At 40.9% G+C, this 27,119-nt stretch overlaps 1 long non-coding RNA gene across 2 annotated transcripts in view; it reads right to left on the bottom strand.

The window, feature by feature from the left end:
- LOC111866978 overlaps positions 1 to 21,919 on the bottom strand; it is a 200,462-nt gene extending 178,543 nt beyond the window's left edge. The window contains exons 1-3 of one of the 2 annotated variants that reach the window (XR_002843256.2): positions 21,876 to 21,919; positions 14,546 to 14,687; positions 3,041 to 3,280 (exon numbers count right to left, since the gene is read on the bottom strand). This is a non-coding gene — a long non-coding RNA (uncharacterized LOC111866978). Of the gene's footprint in view, positions 1 to 3,040; positions 3,281 to 14,545; positions 14,688 to 21,875 lie in introns of those variants that run through there. The other variant, XR_004513284.1, reaches the window with a different exon arrangement.
- Between the last annotated feature and the right edge of the window lie 5,200 nt (positions 21,920 to 27,119).

Consider the following 27,119-nt stretch of genomic DNA (forward strand, 5'->3'; position numbering starts at 1 on the left):
ACAAAGCAAGTCGTCTGAGGGAGCTGTTGAGTAATGGGTCGAGTTCTGGAGATGTTAGTCGAAGGTGATTGAGAAGATAATAATTTAGATGTGCAAAGAACATTTCATGTGTGATTTGAAGTTACGGTGAGATGGTTATAAATCTGTTGCCATGATACGACTAGTGAAGACTGAGAACCGTGAAGTGTGCAAATCAGAGATAGCTCTGTATTACTTGTAGTCCTGAGTTGTGCGAATGTATAAGGCCAATAAATCTATTCACCAATCCAAGCCCCGTCCATAGTCACTCCTACAGCTGACAATATCGACTCCAGTATTAGCGTGGCCATAAAACGGCTCACAGGCGACCTATCGAAAACGTTGGGAATCGAAGCATGTACCTAGAATTTAACAATGTTCAAGAATGGTACAACTATCGCAATAGCTTATAGCAGTGATTTAAATAATTAAAAAAATTTAGATTATCATGTTGGGTTGTGAATTCATGGCACGAACTAAAGTAAGAGGGCCTTCAGTGAAATATACTTAGCGAATGTAAGTTTGGTCCGCATTGATAAAAATACAATATAGGATACATTAGCCTCCATGGAGTTTCAAAGTGTTCCATCTGGATTATCAAAATCGACTCATCCAGCAAATGACTCGGTACATGGCCACATTTACTACGAGTATTAGAATGTTTATTTGAACTAAGTATATGTTGCTGTCTCGTCACCAAAATGCAGGGCAAAATCGTGACATAAAGATAGGAAAGAGATGTTTTGAAAATGTGGCACAGTTCAGATATTTGGGGACAATGACAACAAATCCAAACCTGATTCAGGAGGAAATTAAGAGGAGATTGATCTCATATAATGCTTCTACGATTCAGTCCAGAGCTTTTTGCCTTCTCATTTGCTGTCTAAAAACATAAAAATTAGAATATATAAAACTATAATTTTGCCTGTGGTTCTGTATGGTTGTGAAACTTGGTCTCTGACATTAAGGGAGGAACGCAACAAAAACTGAGGGTGTCTGAGAACAGGGTGTTGAGAAGAATATTTGGACCGAAGAGCGATGAAGTGACAGGAGGTTGGAGAAAACTGCATAATGAGGAGCGTCATAACTTGTACTCTTCTCCAAGTATAATTAGAATGATCAAGTCAAGGAGGATGAAGTTGGCAGGGCATGTAGCACGAATGGGGGAGACGAGGAATGCGTAGAGGATATTGGTGAGAAAGCCAGAAGGAAAGAAACCACTGGGAAGAACAAGGCGTAGGTGGGTGGACAATATTAAAATGGATCTTAGAGAGACTGGATGGGATGGTACAGACTGAATTGATCTGGCTCAGGATATGGACCAGTGGAGGGTTCTTGTAATCACGGTAATGAACCTTCGGGTTCCATAAAATGGTAGGAAATTCTTAAGTAACTGCAGAATTGGCGGCTTCTCAAGAAGGGCTCAGTTCCACGAGTGAGTAGTAAGTCAGTAATGTTCATTTGAAACGTTTTTCTGTATAACACGACGAAGCTAGGACAGAAGCTATTTGTGAATACAACATTGGGCTATCTTTGTTTAGTGCGGCAACAGTGGATATTTACATGGAGTAAATAAAAATCAAGACCGAAGTGTTCTGCAAAATAGCAAAACTGCGCTTAGAAATTGCGTATATCTCTGTGAAAAGAAGGCCTACTAATCAACGACTTATGCAGAACAGCAAAACTGCACTTGGAAATTTTGTAGACGTCTGTGAAACGCAAGTCAGTAATGTCAAGTTCTATTAATACGCTAAGAAACAAATGTTGTCTCCTTCACAAGGGCAAACCGCAGCTACTGAACAGACGTAAACTAAGACTCCACCATGAATATGGAATTTATTTGTTGTATTATAAATTAGCACCTTTGTCTCATAACTAAGGAAAGCTAATCAGCTTACCTGTAACAAAACTAGAAGCATTAAACCACAATTAGCCCTATAAATTTTGACTTCCGCAAATTTGAAATAGTGTCATTAATATAACAGTAAAGAGCTGTTTAAAAATAAGGGAAGATCCTTTGGCCGTTCTCTGCAATTACGCATTGTTAAATATTCTCTGTGTACCTCTAAAATCTTGTTTCCTATTGTATATTTCTGTTGTTCTGGTTACTTTTCGGTCATTTGCAAATGATTCTTTATATGGACCCTTTTGTAAATTTGTAATTTTGAGGATTTTTTCTCATATCTTCTATTAATCTGCATTCAGTTCTAGAAAAATTTCTTCACTGGCGCGTAAAACATTTCAGATTTATTCTTTATTATGATCACAGCTCTGAGAGTATGGCCTCGTGGATTGCAACGCCGTGGATAATTTCTTTGGTTTTATATTTCATTATATTGTGACATGACGTCTGAAAATGGGAACCAGAGAAGACGTTCCTTTCTAGGCAGCAACTAGTTAAACAGACTCCTGCAGAAATGAACACGCATGCAAGTATAGAAGAACTGCCGTTTCTATGCAACGGTGAGTTAAGTACATCTCGATAACAATAGAGGAATTGTTAGGAAGCAGTGTTTTCTGTTGGATCCGCCCCGATGCTATATAACGAGGATCCAAGGCCAGCTGAGACAGAATTGAGGGAGTCTCTTAAGGTGGCAGTCGAAGATGACAGAGAAGAGATGACAAGAAAGGAACTGGGCTGTGCAAATAAGACTTCATTCATATGTGTTGTACTATAAATCATTTGCTAGGGAATTGCTGGTAAAGACACCAGGCTGGAAAAGGCTTAGCAGGTGTTACTGTGATTCATAAAATGCGAGAGTCAGTAAAGGGTTTTAAATAATTGTAGTTACTGTTTGTAAGAGTCTCAATCCATAGTCACTGATACACGTGACAACGCTATGTTTCTTCACTTCATACATCATCATCCATGCGCCTGTATATATTATTAGCTGATTCGGGTTGCTTAATCTTGGCCGTTTATAATTACCTTCGAATTTCCTGACGCCGGACGAACAAGAAAATTACTCTAAACAAATAATGCACGCTTGCAACTTGAAATGGTCGAGCCTCGTGACGAGTTCACTGATAGGACGTGATGCCACTTGTTAACTTGCATCTCGTGAAGTTGTTATGTGAAGCACATCACCTCCCTCAGGCTTCTTACTGCCATTACTTGGATTAGTCAGCAATTCTTGCCCTCACAGAGCGTTCCCTACACTAAGAGGAATCTTACATGGGACGCAGGACTGTTGTGTCTCCATGTATCTGGTTCTCGGACCATTTGTATCACTCAGATTGTCTGTTTCATGGAAGACCATAACTAAAACATACAGATAAAGTGTGACTTCCGTCATTATTGGCCAGGTACAGAGAGTACTAATAAACACCTTCACAAAGTTAATTCTTATACCATTAGCTACAGATTAAATGTGACAGATACAGTAAAATGTACAAACATTCGAAAGTGTGTGGTACACTATTCTTCTCAACGATTTTATAAAGAAAAATGCTAAAATAAAAGAAATAAGTAACTTTGGAGATATAGGAATAGATGAAAGAGTGGCTTTCAAAAGGATTATGAAGAATGTGGACTATATTTAAGTTGTTAGGATAGAGGGAAATGGCGAATTATAGTCACCATTATAATGTAATGAGCTTTCGGGTTCCAAAAAATGTGATAGCTGGCTGATTATCAGCCTCTGCAGAAGGTCCTTTCTGCATGGAATTAGTTAGTGAGCGAGAACTTTATGAAAATCGTTTGGAATGCAGATAGACCTTGATGATTCTTATATTATAAATAATAGCAATAATAATAATAATAATAATAATAATAATATAGTTTAACTCTTTAATGCTGAACGCAACAGCCAGGGACCAAGTACAGAGTCAGCACGAATATAGCATCAACAGCAATAAGCCAACACAAGGGCAAAACAAACAAATAACGAAAGAAAAACTGAATCGTTTGTTGTTGTTTAAATGTAAACACGAGTTTCGAAAAAATATCTATCAATTTAAAACCTGCATCAGCAGAAGAAGTATATAGCCGGAGTACATTTTCCCTTTCTTCCATGAATTTATTTCACGACGCCCTTTTTCCGTACCAAGACTTTATAGCGTCGGATGGTACAAGAATGATGAACCGGACAGGACTTAGAAGGAAGAGGTCTTGTCCTAATTAAGGTAATATCCTGTCGGCCCTCTTGTTGACTGCAGAAAACCACGATAAAGTTCAGTCAGGACAGCAGTTTCCCGGCCGAGATTCGAATCGCGTACCTTCCGCTACTGCTCGGCGTGTGTTCCGAGCGGAAACACGAATAACGACTGCTTTTACAGCAGGTGCGCAACGGTAAGCTTCATTATTAATATTTATTAAAAATAATGAATCAGAGTGGAGTGTCTGTGAATTTAATCTCTAATCATCATCAGCATCATCACTTGCGATGTTTAGTCGTAGCGACTTTCAGGTAAGACGAATTAATCCTTTCATCTCTGTGGTGACGGACCCCTCTATCTCTTTCATAATAAATCATCGTAGATATTTATAAAAGCTCCGTCATGCGAAGGGGCAGCAAATTATCTTTGTATATGTTCAGACTTATTGGACTCAGTAACCATAATAGTGTTCCAAGCAACAGAAGCACACTCAAGATTCGATTTTACAATATGAAACGAAAGCATCAGTAAGCAGCCCGCGATGGGAAAGGCAAACGCATCAGTCCGAATTAACCCTAGAAATTTCTTTGGATCTGGAAAAGAAAGCGAAGACGATACCACGTACGCCCATATCCTTACTATAACTATTGCGATATATAGGAAGTTGCCCAAGGTATATTGATAACTCAGCATATAATGACTGCAGTAAAAAAGAGCTATCTCTTTAACAGAGAGTACAGGCCCATAGGGTTGTGAAACGTCGAGGCTGTCACATTTTCTAGACAGTCGGCTCACATATGGCGGGGAGGTTGTCAGCCTTGAGCACCGGCCGCTCTTTACTCCCAGGATGATTTCTGGTACTCATTTCTGACAGAGGCGGAGTCGACTCCAGGGCCAGAGTGCGTCTCGAAGGATTAGATAAATGCAATGACCTCATCGGAAATTGAACCCACGGCACTCCAGTTTGTGCATAATTCCTCAAACCAACTGCGCTATCGCATGACCCCAGCATATAATAATAATAAAATAAAAGAGATTCTTTCGTTATGCCATGTTAGGTGAGTCCTTAGTCGCAACGGCACGGCGCGTCCTCAGGTTGCGGTTGGAGGAGACATCCTCGAGATATGGAGGGTAGCTGCGAGTATATTGAATAAGCAGTCGCGTGCAGACGACAAGGGCTAGTCCTCAAGCTTGGGTGTTGGGCGTGGGGCTAACAACTCCTCACCATAAACAGTAAGCTTGTTGCGAAAGATCACAAAATGCCTTGGACCTGGACAGATTCCTTGGATGAACGACCTGAGCGAAAGAAAATGGATATGAGATTTGGCACTTGGAATGTTAGAAGTATGTGTAGGGCAGGTTCGCTCAGGGCAGTGGCGGAAGAAATCTCAAAATATAAGTTATATTTAGTGGGAGTACAGGAGGTCAAATGGGACGGAGGTGGTATCGCACCAGCAGGAGAATATACATTTTTCTATGGAAAGGAATGAGAATCGTGAATTAGGTACAAATTCTTTTTGTACATAAGAGAATCCTATCAGCAGTTAAGGGGGTAGTGTTAATTAGTGATAGGATGTCATACATAACACTACGAGGTCGCTGGTGTGATATCATTGTTCTGAATATTCATACCACAACAGAAGATAAAATTAATGATATGAAGGATAGATTCTGCGAAGAAGTAGAATATGTATTCGATAAATTCCCCAATTACAGTACGAAAATTTTGTTAGGAGTTTTCAGTGCCAAAGTAGGTAAGGAAGATATTTTGAAACCAAGAATTGGGAAATAAATTAGTAATTAATAATAATAACAGTAATTAGTAATAATAATGGTTCAGAGTTGTAAACTTTGCCACCTCCAAACATCTTATTGTCAAAAGTACAATGTTGCCTCATCGTAACATTCATAAATTTTTTTGGTCATCATCTGATGGGAAGACGCACAACCAAATTGATCTTATTTTGATAGACAGGAGACGGCATTCAAGTATATTTGATGTCCGATCATTCAGGGCAGCAGATTGTGATACTGACCACTACTTGGTGGTGGCAAAGGTTAGGGAAAACTGGCAGTGAGCAAACAAACAACGCACAGAAGAGGTTCAATTTCAAGAAATTAAACGATGTAGAGGGTAAAGGGCAGTCTTGTGTTGAAACCTGAAGTAGGTTCGCAGCTCTGGAAAACTCAGATACTGGGGTGGGTGTTAATAAATCTTGGGAAACTATTAGAGAGAATATAAAAATGTCTGCCAAGGAGGGTCCAGGTTATTATGAACCGAAGAAGCATAAGCCATGGGTCGATGAAGGATGCTCAAAATTAGTAGACCAAAGAAAACAAGCCAAGTTGCAATGTTTACAGGATCCAAGCGAAATAAATAGGGATAATCTGAACAATATAAGACGTGAAACCAGCAGGCATTTCAGGAAAAAAAGAGGGGATATCTGAAAGACAAAATTGACGAGCTTGCAAAGAGCAGTAAGAACAAGAACATTCGAGATCTCTATAAAGGAATAAATGACTTTAAGAGGGCCAACAAACCTCCTATCCAGAGGGTACCGGGGGCTCTTGAAGAGCCTTGAATGGGGTGTAGAAGAATCCATATAGGATATTGGTCGGAAAGTCAGAAGGAAGAGACCACTAGGAAGACCAAGACGTAGGTGGGTGGGTAATATTAGGACATAGCTTAGAGTAATGGGATGGTGTGGTGTGGATTGAGTTGATCTGGCTCAGGATAGGGACCAGTGGAGTGCCCTTGTGTACACGGTAATGAACCTTCGAGTTCCATAAAGTGCTAGGAAATTTTTTAGTAGCTGCACAATTGGCGGCTTCTTGAGGAGAGCTCAGCTCAATGATTGAGCTTTCCTCATGACATGAAGAACGCAGTACTGCTGGAAATACTGTATAGTGCATATGAAATATACGAACCGACATTGCACAACATAATGCTGGTACATAAAATCAACTCCATTCCAGAGGGCTGCAATATTAAGAAACAGCCATTGTCACGGATCTCAAAGAATGATTAGTAGAAGGCTTGATCAAGCACCAGAACAACAGAAGTGCGCAGTCAGATTACTCCCTATTGATAATAAACAAAATAAAGGCACTGAAAAAAGAACTGCATGTAGCATGCTACTGCAAGACAAAATACAGGCAGTTAGAGAATAAGAGTATAGACTACACAGCAGAAGTAGACCACGTAAGCTACACTGAATACAGGAACAACTTTAACTAGCGGCATACCGAAGAAGAAATAAATTCCATTTCGCTCTCTGTGGATCAGAACATAGTACTGTAACAACAACGTAACGGTTTAAAGCAGGGCCGCGCCATAGCTGAAGCGGTTAGTCCCTGGCTTCCCACCACGGCGGCCCGGGTTCGATCCCGGGTCTGGTCAAGTGGGATTTGTGGTGGACAAAGTGGCGCTGGGGCGGGATTTTTCAGAGTATTTCGGTTTCCCCTGCCAATCTTCATTCCACCAAATTCTCCATCATCATAATCATTCGGGCCAGGTATAATAGGCCAATCAGTGGCCGCCGTGCCAAGTGGACCCAGCTGGACTCCACCCCACACTAAGCGAAATTTTAAACGGTTTAAAGCAACTAATATAGTAGAATTTTGGAATAGGCTGTCACGAAGATAAGTAAGATGACACGAAGCCGATTACAGCTCATCACACGTTTATATTTTAAATACATTTTAAATAAATTTTAACTCAATTAAAAAAAAATTTACACAAAACTCATACCTAACCCCAATTTAATTCAATATACACTAAGCAGTGTATAAGTAAACAGTAAGAGGTAGACATAGAATATAGCCACCTTATGGCTTATGTATGTAAACTAGGAATATAGTATTTAACACTAATACAATTATAAGAAATATGCAAACAAGTTCATGCGCTACAATTCAATAATTAGACGTCTAACTAAGAGCAGCTGAAGATGACACATCAAGGGTCAAAACATGTAGTGCGGTTTAAATTAAGAAACATTTGTTGCGTTAACGGCTGAATTGGTAAAAGTAATATTGTTGGTTGTATTCACGAAACAGAATGCAAACAATAAAAATAAAAATCGGAAAGAAAGCAATGTTAGTAGTCTCAAAAACCTTTCTGAAACACGATCCAGCAGGTATTAAAACATGCAGGAAGACCATAAAGAGAGGCCAGAAGTGGCCGCAGTACAAGGGACTTAGTCCCACCACACTAGCAATAAAAAAATAATACTTAATTTCGTGCTCAGAGCCTATTGAACGTCCTTTTAAGACGCCTCGTCGTCAGTATCATACAGAGCTGAGGCGGTTTGTAAAGCACATGTAGGAGTGTCACTGTGTAATTGCATTGTTGTTATTTCTTTTTATTGCTAGTGGGGTGGGACTAAGTCCCTTGTACTGCGGCCACTTCTGGCCTATTGTACCAGCACCAGATGATAGGTGAGGGTGATTGTGGAGCAATTGGTGGAATAAAGATTGGCACGGGAAACCAAAGTACTCGGAGAAAACCATCCCCAGCGCAACTTTGTCCCCCACAAATCCCACTTGACCACACCCGGGATCGAACCCGAGCCGCCGTGATGGTAAGCCAGCGACTAACCCTTGTGCTATGGCGCAGCCTGTGTAATTACATTAACAACCCTTCCTACAAAGTATCTACAAAAGATATTTGGTAAAAGCGACTTAGTCCATATACCTGCACTGCGGTCCTTACTTTACACCAGCACCAAACAGAGACTTGATAACATCGCCGGAGGAGCGGTTTATCATTCCAAAATTTGGCCCATTATATGAAGTGTCAATATTTGAGACATTTAGCTATAGTTCGAAACATTTTCCAGTATATTTGATTATATTTTGAGATTATGTAGAAAATAAAATATGAATCAAAGAGGTACTGTTTTTTTAAGTTTACAAAAATTATGATTGCTTGCAATATACTCTTAATTACTCGTACATCTAAAAGTATTAGGTTTTTCCTCCTCAGTAAAGTGTTCAAGAGCATTAATTTATCATTGTATTTGTGGTTTATCTGCGATGGGCTGATCCCCCGTCAGAGCAGTCCTATCGACTGTGTATAGATTAAGAAACACAAAAAGCGGCCAAGGTCCACAAGGGCTGTAGAGACATAGATAGACACGTGGTTTGTTATCGAAGCTGTCAAGTATATGGAAAGGAAAGGAAAGTTTATAATCCCGGATTTTTCTGGAATGGCTGAGGAAAACCACAAAAATCTCAGGATAGTTGATGTCCCGGATGATTTTCCAAAAGAAAGTCCTTTCACTGTGTATGAGTTTTGTTTCTCTTATCAAACATCAATATACCAAACAACTCGCTCACATTTCACTGTGCATAACTGAGTTTATTGGTCGTACAATGTCGCAACATTGCCACAGACGCATCCGGCAGTGTTGCGAGTCAGCAAAAAATCACGCATGCGCATGAAAGTCCCTTCTACCACTACGCTCAGTTTCCCAACCCCTTTGGCCATTACTTACAGCGGAAAAACTTAGAGTCGGATACTTTTTGGACAGCGGTGTATTGTTGTGTTTGAGAAGAAGAAACAAAACTCATATATAGTACTACCACATAACAGAATGCATCCCTTAAAGATTACAAAGCTTTTTCGAACTGAGAACTATTTAGAATCCAGTGGGATGGTGATTATTAATATTAAAGGTAAAGGGAAAGAAAGCTGTCCCTGTAACAGGCCATGGAGACCCATAGGGTTGTGAGATGTTGAGGGTCCCACATCATCTAGACAATCGACTCAAAGATGGCGGTAAGGCTGTCAGCCTTAAGCGCCGGCCGCCCTTTACCCCCCAGGAAGATTCCTAGTACTCATTTCTGTTAGAGGCTGAGTAGACTCCAGGGCCTTAATGCGGCTGGAAGGATTAGGTAAATTGAAAAAGAGATACACCTGATCGGGACTCGAACCCGCGACCTTCCGGTATGTAGCATAGTGCCTCAGCAAACTAAGCTACTGCTTACCCCGATTATTAATATTAAAGTCAGAAAAATGAGGGGCAAAATTTTCCCTTGCTCTCTTCAGATATAATGACTCTATTTGTCTGGGCAGAATGAAAAGGAAAAAAAAAATAGATTTAGTCAGATTAGCCTGATAAAGGCGGACAGGAGTACATGAATTATGACAAACGGAAGTATGTAGGTTTGGTCATCCCTGGTGTACGTGGTCCTGCTGAGTGGTCAGTGTGTGCTTCGTCGTGCCCAAGAGAAACCCCGAGATCTATCTAGGCCTGCGGACAGGGCAGGGCGTGGACTGCATGAGTCCTCTCTCTCTAGCCTGGGGCTCAGACTGGGGCGTGAAATCACAACGTAGATCGAACCAACGCATTGTTACGTACCTGTCCGTCTGTCTTATGCCATAAAAAAATGGAAGAAAATTTCAGAGTAAGGATGAATTAATGTTTCCACCCGGCAGACAATTAAAGTGTGCTTCAGAGCTCTAATTATTGTCTGATTTATTTTCATCCGTTGACAGCTAAGTGGAGAGTTACGAATCATCAACATGGTTTTTGTTGCTGTACATGTACTGGATAGAACTGGCCCAAGATAGGACCCAACAGCAGCATTTCATAAACACAGTGATGAGTGATGAATACTACTGTCTTCTGGGCTGTGAGACCGTGTAGTTTGGTAGATGGATATCTGCTTCGAAGGAATAGACTGCTTTCATAGTCAGAGTAGTGTCTTGTACCCTGAGGATGGAGGCAGTAGGTTCATAGGAAATACTGATCACGATCTACCACACTATACGACGTAGGATCACATAAAACTTAGTTGGCGCATTGAGAATTTCAGATACCGCACAGTGATGAGCCTTCGGATTTTATGAAAATAGAGAACTGTTATGCCTTTGAGGGCGCCCGAAGACAGATCGTTGATGGGAATATATGGACACGAGTAAGACCGGAGAAATCAGCCTAATAGGCAGCTCATAATCGGTATTAATCGCCTTCTATCATTCTAGTGCTTATTTGAAGGAGGATGAGATGAGGGATTACAGGGAGTATTAGACGTGGATACACAATTTTGGTTCTGAAAACTTAACGGAAGGTTGCCACTTGAGGAACCTGTTCCCAACGAAACAGGATTCACAGTCACATTCACTAAAACAGAATCCCAGTAACCTGAGTGCAGGAGTGTACTACGTACATCACCACTTTTCTGTACTCTGTGTTTTAAATTAATTTTAACTGCAGTTTAAATCTGGCATTGGACAAAATACTTTCACGTGTATGTATGACTATCGACGGGGTCTTTTCCAGGCTGCTGTCTCTTCACTAGACGTTTCCTGGTAACGGTTTCTAAAAGTGGATATTTTTCAGCATCCATGCTGAAGCTCTCTCGGAACGGTCTCTCCCTTCCAACTCTCTCACATCTGAGGTACGTTGCCCAGATTGTCTTCCTTATAACTCCTGGGCACGGACCTTGTAGACAACACGGGTTGCGTAACCCAAATTATTAAGGCGCTGTTCATGATGTGCATGTATTGACCGTCTTGTAGTGCACACAATCTCACTTGTCACTTCACTACATGTTTCGGCATCACTGTGCCATCCTCAGGTGTGTTATTTACGTTAAACTACTGCAATGCTCGCCATCATGTTTCGTTTATAAAATGATTTAAAATGTATATTCGTCATGTACTGTAATAAAATTTATATATTAAAATTTTTGTTAAGATTTATCATCTTAAACGTTGTATTTAAAACTCGCGTATTATATCCATCGTTCGCTATGGGAGTCGTTATTCCTATATTTTGTGTATACCTGCAACGTGAAAATGTTACTTATTAATGTTACGTTTTGACTCTGTTGCCTTAACAACGGGTGTTTTTCGCGAACGTTACCCTTCAACGGGTCTACACGCTAAATACGTGAAGCCTCACACTTTCAAGTACGTGCAGATAGTTCAGTACAATAGACAAAATCAGAAAAACTGTCATTACTCCACGTTTCTTTCCAAAAGTGGAGACCATGCACTCCATTATCCCTATGAAGATATGAACCGAAGTAAATCCATAAAAAAATTGCATAAGTTTCGGAAATGCAAATAACGATCACTTCTCTTAATTCATTCCAGCTTATTTAACTGAATGCTTTGTTTGGGGTCAAATGTTGGCAGGTATGGGAATGTGGAAAGACTGGATATGACTTTTCTCAAAGCAGTGTACATCCAGATGCAGTTAACTTGACATTCCTGAATTTGCAAGAATGCCACGACCGGTCATGTTTATATTATTCTGACCTCTGAAACTCATAGTATAGTATTTTATCTTACTTGATTTAGAAATGTCAGTCATAAAATGAATTAATATTCATTTCGTTTGCCAGAATTGAGGTCATCCTTTAAATGGTAGCACGAGGACCCGACCGAGATTCAAACCCGGTATGTCCCGTGTAGTTGACACAGCTACTGCACCTTGCCGCTCTCTATGCTCAGTTGTTTTACAAACCATTTACAGGTTTTGGGTATTGACCGCACCACACCCTTCTGCCCCCTGTTGACTTGAGTTTGAAGACAGATTCAAAAGAGACAAATGAGTTTTGACATTAACCACAAAACAGAGTAGGTGTCTTCCCCCTCACCTGAGGACTGATACAGATCCAGTTTCCGAAACTTTGTGTTCTCTGGTTTCTAGAATACTGGACGATGGACAAAGCCCGGAAACCTAGTAATTCTGAGTGTTATACACCATCGTCAGAACGCTTTAGAATCTAGTAAAAAATACACAGGTTGTGGTTCCCTGACTTCGGAGGAACCTGCTGCTTTCATCTTCAGGATACACTGAAAGCTGAGCAAATATGTTCCTTCTATTCAGTAGAAAAACAGCCTGAGACTAAATCGTGTCATATCGCAGAAGATGACTAGTATATACATAGTTTAATATATTTGATCAAAGCTTTGCCAGGCATGGCTCAGTAAACAGTTCCCAACATGCAACATTATAGGGTAAACTGTTTATGTGGTTTGCGCCAAGCAACAATAGAACAACGGGTTTATGCAATCCATTTCTAGGCAACGGCTTGGTAAACATATTTCCGCACATCGGACCGTACTATGCAATACGGTGACGTCATCAAAAATGTTGACTATGTTTTCCGTGGGGTCGGTACAGAGTGCTTATAAGAGAAGTGAATTCAGAAGCAAGTCTACCCCCGTTTGGAGGTGGGGTCGAATACCTCCACCGTGACCCTGCGAGTAGTAGGAGGCGACGAAAAGGGAAGTCTCAAATCAGAGACAGTAAAATATGGTCGCGAGTCCCAAGGGACTCAGACCCTAGAAAGACTGCACTGGCAAGGACCAGCAGCATATACAAAAGGCAGACCCCGTCTTCTCGTCAGAGAGGGAGCCCCACAAAAAACAAGACCGTAAATGCCAAACAGTAATAAATATCTGGTCATGAGCCCCAGATGGGACTCGACACCAAGACTTACTGACTGACTGGCCGTTAGTTGCAATGTGACTTGGGCTTGGACTTGGAAGCAAGTCTAGTTCAGGGAATTTAAGAGTCAGTTTGTAGTAGAATTAGAAGTCGGCCTGTGAAGGCTTAACGTGTGATTTGAAGACTTATGTGTGCTATAGTGTAGTGATATCTGGAGTGTGACAGTCATAGTTCCTATATTAAAATCCGTTGCCAGGAAACGGAAGGGATAACTTTGCAGAGGAATAGTCATTTTTTTAGATGTTACCTAGTACCGAATAGTGTCAGCAGATACAGCAGATTTTATTTATGTGTTATGATTCCGGTAATCTTGAAAGTGCTATAATTACGACTAGTGAATAGCCAATAAATCGATTCACTGATCCAAACCCACGTCCTTAGTCACTAATACATGTGACAATACAATTCTCTATATTTGCTATTCTAAAGTTATTAATTAACATCATTCAGAATGCGCAAACACAAACGAGCACTTGCATGACAATATGATATGAACATAACTAGCGGAGTAACATATTAACAAATTAACAAACTAACTAAGTCACTGAACTGCTGAATAATTCTCTTCCCTTCTCGTATAGCCTAAATATTCTTCGTCAAAAAAGGTAAAAAAAAGTACATGGCAAATATATTATAATGAGTAATAAGTATCCGAGCGAATCTGACGAGAGCATTCAGAACATCTTCTTCCGTATCTTCAAGAATTCTTATAGGAGAGTGTGGATTTATCTGGTTCAGGACAGGGAACGGTAACGTTAAACAAACTTTGGGTTTAAAAATGTTCTCGAGTTGCATTGACTAGTCAAACAACTATCAGCATGTCAGGAAAGGTTATGCTCTATTGAGGTAGATGTCATTACCACCTTCTTCGAGAGTGAGAATGCGCAGAACAGTGCCTCCACTCCTCCTTACACCATCATGACATGATTACAGCAAAGGAGTATTTCACTTGTACTTACCGTTACGAGACCCGATCTGGAGATCTGAAGACAGTAAGGGCAGAGAAAATATGTTCACCGAAACCGCGATTGTTGGGGATGCACTACTCCATGTTACTTGACGGTGAGTGTTAATGTTCCAACAGGCCTAAAAATAACAGTGCTGCAAAAACAAGAATGCAAGTCATTCGCCATGAAGAACACTTGTTTGTGCAATTTCAGTGGACAGCGCTAAGCAATATTCCAAATAAAAATAGAGCAATAAATGATATAAAGCAAAGCAGCCTGCTAGATGCGGACTTGCTAAGGCCGTAGAAGGAGATAGCTCTATCAGTTTAATAATTCAAGGACACTGGAAATCGTGCGTGAGGTTTATTACACATCGGAATGGATACAGCTAGAAACAAGGAGGCCGAGAGGCAATTATAACGTAATGGACCACTAAATTAATTTCCTTGTAATTATTTTGTAGGAGCAAAACGACATTTTTCCATTATTGGAAGGTGACGAAATGTCACGCGGATAGCTGAACTATAAGCCACTTTTCTGTCCTTGTGCTTGGTCAACAGATGCGCGTCAGCGCACAGGCGATGCTCTTTTGATGGATTTCAGTGCCTGCGGCAGAACCGTGCGTAGTCAAACCTTTTATTTCTGTTTCCCACACCGAATTATAGTAATAGTTCTCCCGCAAGATGGCACTGGAAACAGTTTACTGCTTATATGTTGGATTTAAAGTATTGGGTAATTGCAACAATTCAGGTTCTTACTGTAAAAATTGCTGCAATACGGGATGTCACGCAGTGTAGGGTGGTAGCTAGTCACCGGCGTTTCGGATGAATCTATCTCCAGATGAATCCTGCACCCAGACAACTATAATCATCAGTTGAAAACTTCCTTCAAGAGCAATGTTATTATTATTTTAGTAGTAGTAGTAGTAGTGCCGGTCACGGTAGCCGAGCGGTCTAAGGCATGCACTGTCTTCGCTCGCTCGGAAGCCGGGATCGTGGGTTCCAATCCCACTCAGGGCATGGATATTTGTGTGCGTTTTTCTGTGTTTGTCTACAGGTAGAGGCCTTGCGACTAGCTGATCACTCGCCCAATGAGTCCTACCGAATGTGTAAGATCTAGAAAAACCGAAGTGAACGGAGAAGTTCATGGAGGTAGGCCTAGGCCCACTGGGGCTGTAGTGCCAAGGGGAAAAAAGTAGCAGCAGCAGCAGCATTATTTCTTTGTGAGCGAACTTAAGAGCTCAAGGACCAATTACATACTACTAATGACGTATTCCATTTCAGGAGTGCTGAAGATAAGATTTCGCTGATCACAGTGGCCGCGCGGCCTGAGGCATGAACCGTCTTTGCCCGCTCAGCACTGGAGTGTGGGTTCCAATTCCACTTCAAGCATCTCCATCTTGCGACGGGCTGATCTCCCGTCCAAAGAGTCATACCGACTGCGTATAGGATTAAGAAACTGAAAAAGCGGCCAAGGTCCAAGATGCTGTACAGACATAGAGGAAGAGAGAGAGAGAGATAGAGAGATAAAGAAGAATTTTATTCGCCTTCGCTTATTCTCTGAGCACAAGTTGTCAATTCGTACGATCCAAACTATTGCAAAGTTTTATTTCTTTTGCGTTATCATGGTGAAGGAAAATGTGTTGATTCACAATGACTGACGCTGCTCCCTGAAAACATACAGAAAATTAGAACTACTATTCCGCCATACGTTGCAACGCTCTGTAGTGATAAAGGGATCTAATCTATTCATACCTTCGGGCACGAGGACTTTTATGTGACATTCTGTTTCTGGAAACACAATGGAGATAGCATGTTAGTCCAGATTTTCCGTCTTCCAAATCATTTGACGAATTTTAATTACTGCAAATTTGAAAAAGAAAAAAAAGCCGTGTCATAAAATAAATTTTGATACCTACATTTTCATTTTTATCTGTCCACTAAATTTCTTTCTTACATGTAACGAAAATCCAACAGAATAAAACAAAATATAATCATAGAGAAAAAATTCCCCACAAGTGTTTCGTCGCACGCATCTCTGTATTTCTTCAGAAAATATTACCATCGCCATCAACGTCATGAACCGTTCGCTATTGATAAGAAATATCCAGATGTATTTCACTTCTCCGCGTTTATTTTTCGGGCTCCAAGAATTTCTACGCCTCCAAACTGTGAGTATTGCAGTGTCTGCTTTGATGCTGTAATCCACATTAGTCTTCACCGCACATATCGCTCTATATTGTCATGTACATGTGTGACTATCGACGGGGTTTGGAATGGGCATTGGATTTATTGACCCTTTTAACATAATCGTCATAATTACACTTAATTATTGCGCAATCGCTGATTTTTTCACTATACCAAATCAAGCTAAGTTTTTCCAGCCCGCAGTGTCTTCACTCGTAGTTGCCTGGCAACGGCTTCTAACAGTGGTTATTCCTCAGCTTCAGTGCTCAAGACCCCTCTGAAAGTTGGCTCCCTTCCAGCTGTGTATTCTTGCTTCAACTGTCCTCCTTATGACCCCTTTGCAAGGACCGAGTAGGAAACATAGTTTCCAACAGTACCTCTATTGTTGAACGCATATTCGTTGCCACGGGAGCGTGTTTACCGAGCCGCTGCCTAGAATCGGCTCCATGCGCTATAATATTAAAACTAAATCTGTTCGTATCTATCAGTTCTACCGACACTTCACCCCCTTAGCGGCATGAGAATTAACATTTGACAATATAGTCCTTAGGTTTTAGAGGCCTTGATTTAATGCGCAGATGTCCAAAGGCCAATACAAAGACGTTCGTCGCCCTGCCACCTCATATGTCGTGAAGACGCTGACTACAATGTACGTCGAAACGCTGGAATGTCTTCAGCATCCATCGATAACCCCTCAAAACATATTTTTTAATTGCGAGGACTATGAAGTATCCATCTACTCGTATTTCTCTACAGCCTTTGTGGACCTCGGCTGCTTTTCAGTTTCTTAATCTTACACAGTCGGTATGATTTTTGGGCGGGGGATCAGCCCATCGCAATGTCCCTACCTATACACACACAGACATCCATGCCTCGAGTGTGATTCGAACCCACGGTCCCAGTGTTCCAGCGGCGAAGACAGTTCGTGACTTAGACCGCGCGGTCACTGTGATCTGCGATTATTTAACTACACACTCTAAATGAGTTGTTGCAAAAGGGAGTAGCGTAATATATGTACTATTTATTAGCATATGTAGCAAGAAAAGTCAGCGTGTATCTCTATTCAGTTTATTATCTGTACATCTTCCTTAAGAGTTTATTTGCATCAACAATATCTTTTTCATTGGCAATCGACATAAGAGAACCGGAATATCTCATGCATTTGGGAATGAATAGGCCTGTATGTTATGTGAAAGCAAGATTACATAAGTATACCTAGAAAACTCTCTTAATATTTGTGACAATGATTTAATCATTATACAAATATTATATTAAATAATGTTCCTTATGCAAGGCAGAGATGTCCAATTTTATAAGTATATATGGACGCAGATTCAGCTAGCATAAGATCTTAGATTAGGCTCAACAGTTTTAACCCTAACCATATTTGCTAACTACTAAATCATATTTTCAGATTCTGAGTGATACACTAAGGGCAATTGCAGACGCACCATGGTAAGTGAGCAACCTTACACCCCATAACGACCTAAATATACCCTTCGTCAAAAATGAAATACTAAAAATGGCTGAAAGGTACAAAACCAAACTGTAAACCATGACAACGGATTAATAGAAGTGCTGTACACCGACGCTCCAGTGACAAGAGGACTGAACAGAACATGGCCCCAAGACATCATCAACCAATGAAATAGACTATATGTAGGAGAAACATCTCTGGATGTTCCCCTTGTAAGCTAACCACCTACAACACATTTACTTAATCATCTGTAATGATGTAGATTGCAAAGAAAAAGAATAAAAAAGAGATCCTGAGTGAGATTTACAAACTGCTACTCATCAGTTACAAGCCATAACAATACCTACAATCTGGAAATTTTAACAAGGAAAATATCGTTATTGCATTTGAAGGTAAGTACCCACTTAGACGGAAAATTATAATAAACTATAAATTAATGGAAGAAATTCAGAACTTATTGTGAAATGCCGCCTAAAAGCCGTATATCGGAGTCGCAGCGGGCGTCCATTGCCAGCCAACGGCTCCGTAACATGTTTCTCCTACAGCAGGGAGCAGTGAATGCAAGGTCGTCTGGGTGAAAATTGTAAATGCGTTCACGTGACAACGCGTACGTAGGCAGACTGTTACCACGGAAATGACAACCAGAACTCTTCAAGGAGGTGTCTGCTAACCCAGCCGCCCAGCAGGTATAAATGGGTGCCAGTTCAGAAGCCAGAAGCGAGGATCCAGATACAGTAGTCAGAAGAGGGGGCAGAAGCGCAGTCAGAAGTGCAGTCAGAAGTGAAGGAGCGTCCTTTCGAGAGGCAGAAATCGTTCAAGCAACAGACGTTGAAGACCTTGTTTTGAGTCTTATAGTTAAAAGTAATTCGAGTGTGTTATAATTTTCTGAAGTTCCGCCTGGTGAGATTATCCAGTAAATCGATTCGTATAATCTGAAACCCGACCGCATCTTGGGTCTAGTGATCACAGTTCCTGGCTACAGATCCAGACGTCCGGGTTCGATTCCAGGCTCTAACAGATTTTCTGAGAAGTTATGGGTCTAGAACGGGGTCCACTCAGCCTCGTCAGGATGAATGAGGAGCTATTTCAAGGAAATAGCGGCTCCGGTCTAGAAAACCGAATTTAACGGCCGTGGGGATTCTTTGCGCTGACCACGCGACACTCTCTCTCCGCTAAAAGTTGGTACTAAGTTCGCCGACAAGAGGCGGTCGTTCGGTCGGTATAGTTCGCCTGTGAACTCAAGCCACGGAGTTTGTTTTTAGTTTTAATCTAAAACCCATTAAACATCTGTCGCGTTACCAGATTCGTAACATTTTATTACCTCGTCTGCGACATATCAATATATGTGTGGAAAATACACAGAAGGCTAAAAAATAAAACGAGAAAAGGACACACGTAGTTAATTTTATAAGGCAATAGCAGCTCATATGGTCATGTATGGAAGTGAAAACTGGGCTTTGAATATATCTGAAAGGAGGAAAATTGAAAAAGCTAAAAACGTGCTTTTAAAGGCGCGCCTATGAATATACGCTTATAGACCAAGCATGCAATATAATACGGAACCCATTATAAACATATGCTGTAGGAGAAAGAATGCAAGACTACAAGAGCAAGTGCCATAATCATATCTTAAAAACTGACTCAAAAAACCGACCCAAAAGTTGAGAATTACCAAGCAGACGGAAGAAGAAATGTTGGACGACCAAGAAGGCGATGGGGAGATGGTCTTTGAGATGGAATGGGCTAATAAAAATCTACCTTGAAGCAGATGATGATCATGATGATGATGATGATGATGATGATGATGATGATGATGATAATGATGACGACGACGACAACGACGTTTTTGTCTGAGGTATGTTTGACATCTGGCAGTCAGTTGAAATTACGTACGATTTAAAGCACAAGGGGCCTGTGTAATAGCTCTTGTACTAATTAAGATTTATTACGTCTTGATTTGTACTTTAATATTGCTTACTATAAATACAATGAAAGAACACGTCGAACATAACTTCCGTAAGATAAGAGCGTTCACGTGTTTAGGTTATGTTTGTATGTATTTACGTATGTATGTATGAAAGTTCCAAAATACTTATTATAGTTCAGCATCCTGTTGCATTGTGGCACCACTTTTAGATCGTAAGTGTACCGTCCATCATGCAACAACCTTATAAAAGAGACACTAAAGATATATTTAATACACTAAAAGTGTTTGTTAAATACTTTAAAATGTCATTAAACTTACAGTGTTTTCTTCTGTTAGTTTTGATTCTAGTGATTGGATATGTTTGTAACGGTTGACCAGATGTTTTATACCTGAGAGAATATGTTTGCATTGGTGACATGAGCTGTTAGGTATTATAATATCAGTCTGTGATGGTTCCTCTATATTGAAAATTCTAACTATTTATCCTTTCGGCGTATACTAATGTCTAAATAAATTATTTTTGTGTTTTTCTTTTTCCATTGTAAATCTTATGGATGGTTGTATGATATTAAATTTATAAAGTTTCGTTTTATGTTTCTTTTGTTTTGGTCATACATTATAAGTACGTCGTCAACATACATACAATATGAAACTATTTCATGTGCTATCAGGATTCGATATAAATATTCATGTTCCATATGTTGTATGAAGATCTTTGCTAGTATTGCCGATGTTGGGGCGCCCATGGCTAGCCATTCTGTTTGTTTATAATAGTTTTGGTCAAATTGGAAGTAATTCTGCTGCATTACTACTTTGAGTATATATAAGTGTGTTGCCAAATATTTGCATTGTGTAAGTGGATGTCTGTTTAACATTTGTTTATTTTTATATACGAATTTTATTCCATTCTTAATGCTTTCTGTGTTTGTGTTAGTGTTTTTCTAATCCCTTCGTTATTAATTTGGAATTTAATCTGTACGTATTTTGGTATTTAAACATGTTATGTTAAAATTTATATTTGCGTTACAGTGCAATAATTTCCCCGTACAATTCATGTACTTATATATGCTGATAGTATTTCTTTTTAAATTCGCTTAGTGGGGGATCGAGTCCAGCTGGGTCGACTCGGCACGGCGGCCACTGATTGGCGTATTGTACCTGCCCCGGGTGATTATGATGGAGAATTTGGTGGAATGAAGATTGGCAGGGGAAACCGAAGTACTCGGAGAAGACACGCCCCGTCGCCACTTTGTTCACCACAAATCCCACTTGACCAGACCCGGGGTCGAACACGGGCCGCCGCCGTGAGAAGCCAGCGACTAACCGCTTGAGCTAGGGGTGGCCTTATGCTGATAGTATGACTACTCATAATATTATATTTCAGCATCCCGTTGTATTGTGGTATCATTTTCACATGCCGTCTATAAGGCAAAAATAACCTTATATAAAAACACTGAAATGTTTGTTAATTAATTTCTAATATCATTGAACTTATACACCCATTCCTTATGGCAACGTGTTTCGGCCACACATGAACCATCATCAGGCAACATTTTTTTTATTAGGAGACCACTGCACTCTACATTTTGTCTTCTGTGCCCTTATGCACATCGTTGTTTCTGTTGTTAGTTTCTTTCGTAGAGTATTTCCATTGCATCTTGTCTTGCGGTTATTTCACTGTAATGTATATTGGTATAATTTTATCTTTCTGCTATCTCTATATGTTCAGATGTTAAATTTCTTTGTACTTACGTAAGTTTGTGTCGTTTTCTTTGTTGTGTATGCTTTTAGTGCTGTCTTCCCTTATACTGGCCCTAGTGCAGTTGCTCTCGCTTATAAATATCTTTCAAGGTAGTGTATGTACTGCTACCTATCGCAAAGTTCACGTACTGTTTGATATATTGGGTTATGTGCTTAGATGTGTACGTCGTTTATCTGTAAATTGTGCCTGTATATTTTGTAAATATGATACTTTTGTAAAGTGTCTAAGCATCTGCTCTTCTTTCCGACCCTTATGACGTGCATAGTGTCCGTTACTGTGCGATATGTGTGTCCCATATGCAATATATGATTCGAATAACCGAATTTACTACAATTACTTCTAATGGCTTAAATTTGCTCTTTATATCTTGGATTAAACTTTCTTCCAGCTCAAAAAATATATTTCAAGGGGCAAGCCAAGCATTTGATCTGATATATGCTACTATTGTTATATTTGTCGATCTATGTGTGATGTTTCAGTGTATTGTTGATTGTGTTTTTCGTACGAAAAGCTATTCTAAGTTGCGTGTTTTTTAATATCTTAATTATTTGTCTTACGTGTTTACCGCAATATGTGAATATGGCCCATTTTGTTTTCTGGTGTTTTTGAACTTCATGTAGGTTTTGTTTACGTGGTATCAGTTTCTCGATCAGATTTGCATTGTATTCATTTACTCTAAGATGTAATCTAAGATATAAAGAACATGCGATTATCGAAAAGGACTTCGAGGGCTTGCCAGTTTCCTTTCTTAGCGCATAATTTCTCAAATAACACCTATATATTTTACTTCGAAAACAAATTCTGCTTAGGCACCCTTAGTTAGTTATTGGAGAGGGTGGGTTTCCCCATGCACTTAGACCTGTCTTGGTCCATTGTGCTTCCCTCTATGATATTCTACCAGTCTCTATATTTTACCGATATTGGTGCGTACCATCAGTCCCGACCGAGACAGCGAGTTCGGCCTCCACTAGCTTGGCGGTATCTATAATGCTTCCCCCATCTATCAGAGGTGTTAGAGACTACTTGTTGGGCGGGAAACGTCCTTGAATTTGGCTCAGTGACCTCCTTTGGAGATATGAGGTTCTTTTACGTGCCGTAAAGCTACGACACGGGACACACGGCTTAAAGTCCCTCCCAGAGGACTTGTTCCCTGAATTTTTCCGCCCTTAAAAATTCGACGACCTCTGCCGGGTTTGAACCCGCGTACCACGAGTCATGAGGTGGCAACGTTACCTCTAGACTACGGAGGCCGCTTTAGGCACCTTTAGTAAAATATCTCTTGCACTCCACTTATTGATTATTATTATTATTTTAAACATAATTACTATAATTTCAATGTGATGAATGTTGGCGACGTTTGTTATAATTTCTTAATATTTTAGAGTGTTTGCCAGGAAACGCGACAAGAAATTGTGTGGGTTCTCGGATTTGAACAAATACCTTTATTGGACAGTCACTTTTATACTCGAACTTAGTTATTCTCCATTTATAACGTCCTTTAGGCGTTTCTCCTTCAGTGTTACAACACTTCTGCTCCGCTATCTTGGTGAAGTGTCTTACCTCGGAGCTCAACTGTTCTTGGCCCCTTGTCGGTTAAGAACTCTTCTGTTCTAAGATCAAATACAAACTGAACAAGTCTCAAAGCCACGCGAATGACAGTCAGTCAGTCAGTCAGTAAGTCTTGGTGTCGAGCCCCATTTGGGGCTCATGACCATATATTAATTATTACCGTTTGACAGTTACGGTCTTGTTTCTGTGGGGCGCCCTCTCTGACGAGGGGACGGGTCTGTCCTTTGTATATGCTGCCGGTCCTTGCCAGCAGCATATGCACGCTAGAACTAGTCTCTGTCGCAGTTGGACTCTCATAACGTGGACTCGGACTAAATATGGAATACCTTGTTGAAGCGTTAATTCCGCCCGTTGTTATGCAAACACTAGCCGTTGTCATGCAACTGCGTCGAACAATTCGTTGCTTAGGTTTGCTAGCGTTCTCTTTCCTAGGCGATGTAGCCGGAACGTTGATCGTTGCCTAGGAAATCAACCTTGATCTCCTCAACCATTCCGGCTTTCTGGCGGCACGCCATGTTACATTATCGCAAAGATAATTATCTATATGAGCCTTTTCCAAGGCAGTAGTCGCGGCTTCCCTGGAGGCCGCTGTAAAATGAACCCTTAACAAAAAATATGCGGAATTAATTTTAATCCCACGATGCCACGATAAATTACAAACCTGCAATTTAATGCAAAGCGTATACTTTTTTCACCCCCTGGCACTACAGCCCCAGTGGGCGTATGCCTACCTCCATGAAATTCTCCGTTCACTTCGGTTTTTCCAGATCTTACACATTCCATAGGACTCCTTGGGCGGGTGATCAGCTCGTTGCAAGGCCTCTACCTGTACAAAAACACAGAAAAACGAACACACACAAACAAACCATCCATGCCCTGAGTGGGATTCGAAACCACTATCCCGGTTTCCAAGCGAGCGACGACAGTACATGCCTTAGACCGCTCGGCTACCGTGACCGGCAAGCGTATACTTTACAGAGTAGAATTCAAATTCGTTTGTAACTATTTTTCAGAATACGATTACAACATGTTACAAATAATTTTTGAGGTTGAGGAATTCAATTCTTTTATTCACGACAAAGGAGCCTCAGACGAAATGAATTTGGGACCCACTGGTTTAAGCTATCACAAAATTATACGGGCTTGTACTTTATCTTTCATGCATCAGCATCTTCCAGCCATCGCGAGTAGGCGTTCAGACTTATGTTGCTATCAAGAGCCAGTTGCGTAACACTAATTATTTTACGATGTGTATTATGCTTTTGAATAAAATTCTGTGATGTTTATTTATGTCTTCTTTTCTTCCTGCCTCTCCCACTTTGGAACATTGGGCTGATTTCTCAGTTTCATGATCAATTTACAGTCGGTAGGACTCCTTGGACGGGTGATAAGCCCTCGCAAGGCCTCTATCTAAACACAGGACAACACTAACACAGAATAAACGCACACACAAACATCCATACCTTTGTGGAATTCGAACCCATGATCCCGGCTTCCGAGCCAGCGAAGGCAGTACATGCCTTATTTTTTTATTGCTAGTGAGGTGGAACTAAGTCCCATGCACTGCGGCCACTTCTGGCCTATTGTACCAGCCCCAGATGATAGGTGAGGGTGATTGTGAAGCAATTGGTGGAATGAAGATTAGCAGGGGAAACCGAAGTACTTGGAGAAAACCTGCCCCAGCTCCACTTTGTCCACCACAAATCCCACTTGACCAGAACCGGGATCGAACCAGGGCCGCCACGTTGGGAAGCCAGCGACTAACCGCTTGAGCTACGGCAAGACCAGACCACGTCATAAGAGCGTTACCGCTATACTAATGGGCTTGTTGAGTGTAATAGTAAAATAGGGCCAAATTGTTCTTTGAGAAGTGTTATTTTCTGTCTTACCAATTGACGGAACGACTGAGCTCCTCAACGGGCTTGTATGACAGCCAACCCGAAATGTGTCCCTCTGCGTAGGACACAAAACTAGAGGTGAGATGAATGCGCAAAAGAATCGGGCATGTGCGCCCCAGTTTACGGACACTGAAGCGTAGCTAGGTCTTACCTCATATTTCAGCAATGAGATATTCGCCTTGGAAACGAACTCTCTTTTTTGCCTGGTTTCATTTTGTCCGCTCTATGATAGACCAACCTACACGTAATCTTGATGTCCTCAGATCAATGAACTTAGAAACTGGATACACTGAGTCTAGGTTCCATCCGATCTAAAATGATGGGCCATGAAATATTACTAGTGTAACGCAATTTCTGTTATTTTTAAAGCCCGCTCACGCATACAGCCTTCAGGACGAATAAGAGGAGCTGTGGACAAGCTTATTATAACTTATGTCGGGCGACGCATAGGATACGCCCCAAACAAATGAAAGAACGTGCTCGCACGTTCGGGAAATTCCCGGAGAGCCTTGAGGCGCACCAACCCGGATACTGTGGGCCTCGGAAGAAAAGAAAAAGGAGTGAAACTTTGGCGGTGAGGGGGGGAAAAAACTGGCCACGCAAAGTGAGAGACAAAGAAAGCAAGAAATCATTTTTGTGAAGGTCGGTGCAACGTGATGCGTTGTCGTGATCCGTGACCAATCAGATATGACCTCTGCGACTGACGTCAATGATAAACGATTACCTGATTGGACACACACTTTCCTACTGGATCCTACGAGCAATAGATTTTGTCGTGATCTAGTCAAAATTGATAAGCAACTTGTCAATTAACATTCATGACGTTCTAGACGCATCGGGTGTTTAAAAACGCATGCGTTGCTGGAATAAACACTGTGGGGGATTCCGCTGCTTTTGGTTACAAATATTTTGGGCACCGTTGGTGCGAAAGGTTATAGCGATGTTCCGCCTTGATCTCACGTGCATTTGTTTATTTATTTTTGGTCTATTTAACGACGCATGGGCTTGCTAACGTGATATAATGTAGAATGACCGGATGATTAGTAATGTATCGGAGAGGAAGTGAAAGCATGCAACCTCTCAGACCATCTCAGACCAAGACCTCTCTAATATCAAGCAGAAGTGGTAACCGCTCGACCTCATTGTTCGGAATCGAATAAGGTGAAATTATAATTGCATCTGGAGTAATAGAAATTACTTGCAATGACGCAGTAGGGGCGTATGTAAAAAATTTTCAGCGCATATGTTCCACTGAAAACCTTTACGACCATCAGCCATATGTTTACCCACTTAGGATACTGCACTGCAGTACACGCAAACACGACAAACGTATCGAAAAGGACAACTGAACACTAACAGGTTTGTGTTGTATCCAGTGAGTACGAGGGAGAGTCAATAAATAAGCCACAAATGGAAGTAAAACAGCTGTAACGGAAGTAATAGATTTTCTGTGTGTATCACTAGATAGCAGCACAGTCCACCTTCCTGACAGTCTCTGTAGAAGACGCGCGTGCGTACTTTCAGGGGCTGATTTCAGTTGTCAAAATGGTGACCGTGCCTGAGGAGTATCCTACCGAAGAGTAGGTCTCTAATGTGCGCAATTTGTGGGTAAAAGAGCTCAGTGCAAAAGATATTCATAAAGAAATATTTCCTGTTTACAGTAGTAAGTGTTTGTAGCATAAAACGGTTCACAACTGGGTCGAGAAATTACCACCTTAGAGGCAAATGTTTTGCTAATGATGAAGACGTTGAAACGGACATGCGGAA

This window comes from Cryptotermes secundus, unplaced genomic scaffold (genome assembly GCF_002891405.2).
Source record: "Cryptotermes secundus unplaced genomic scaffold, Csec_1.0 scaffold1339, whole genome shotgun sequence".
Lineage (NCBI taxonomy): Eukaryota > Metazoa > Arthropoda > Insecta > Blattodea > Kalotermitidae > Cryptotermes > Cryptotermes secundus.